This window comes from Apium graveolens, chromosome 9 (genome assembly GCF_009905375.1).
Source record: "Apium graveolens cultivar Ventura chromosome 9, ASM990537v1, whole genome shotgun sequence".
NCBI lineage: Eukaryota > Viridiplantae > Streptophyta > Magnoliopsida > Apiales > Apiaceae > Apium > Apium graveolens.
The window spans coordinates 196,552,441-196,553,727 of NC_133655.1; positions in this window are offsets into that span (position 1 = coordinate 196,552,441).

Here is a 1,287-nt window from a genome sequence, read left to right on the forward strand (position 1 = left end):
GTGTTAACATACTTTTTAGGAAGCCGTTAATCAACCAAACAAACGAAGATAGGTACCCTTATAAAAGTATAACTAGTATAATAACCTGTGTGAGACACGGGTCATTTTCTAGATTTTTTTGTACACCATACAATTATATTAGTAAAATTCTTGATCGTTTTATTATTGATAAATATTGTATAACGTCTAAAATATCAAGTTGAGTATATATCAATGTGTATGATTTTCATGTAAAATATTAATAACGTTCATAACGTTTTTAATATATCTCATTAATCATAATACATATTTTCTTATTTGTGTCATGTAATTTGTATTTACTAAACAAAAACTGTACGTGTAAAAGGTTAAGATTGAAGTTAATCCATCAAATATTGTCAATATATTTATAAAAAGAAACTAAAAATTAACATATATGTATATTGCAGAGTCGTGTAGATTTTTTGAGTTTTGGTCAAATAAACCCAGAGTAATGAGATATTTTATTAATAAAGTCATTACTAATTTACAATTATCTTGCTTAATTTAAAAGAATTAGTAATGCATAATTAAAGTGGTCAAGACCTGCAATCGTAATATTCAACAAAGTACAATTTACACTATAATTAATATAAGTTTGTTTTTTAAGATAAATGTTATTTTTTTTAATTCAACGTTTATGTTGATTTAATATCATTGCTAATGTCTTAATTCATTAACTAAAGTTGATCTCAGCAGTGCACTTAGCTTTTAATCCTCTCTATTATACAAAGTTAATTTTATAAGATGTCAGATAATTGTCAATTCATAAATTAAAATTGACAAAATCTATTTAGTTTTTAAGACATTGAAAAAAAACTTAAATTTAATTGATCATTCATATTTTCATAACATAAAAGACTTTTGTTATTTTCTTCTAGTATATATATCAATAACTCTGAAATACACCATCAAAATTGAATCTTTTAATATTAGTAAAGATAAAGTCACATGTGTGTGTATGTAAATTATTATTTATTATATTTTGAGTAAATTATGTTGGTCTCGTTTATTTATATGCTAGATATCTTGGTCATGTATATATCTAATTGTTATTCAGTAAATTACTCAAAAAACATGTATTTATGATTATTCAAAAATTATAATAATCTAATAGATAAATTACAATTATTTATATATCGTAGTCGTAGTAGCACTCACAATCAAACAATGTCTATTTTTACTCAACAAAGCATCAGTCATGGATGTGACATAAAAATAATTCATATATCGTCAAGACTAACTAATGATATTCAGAAGTTTTTTTCA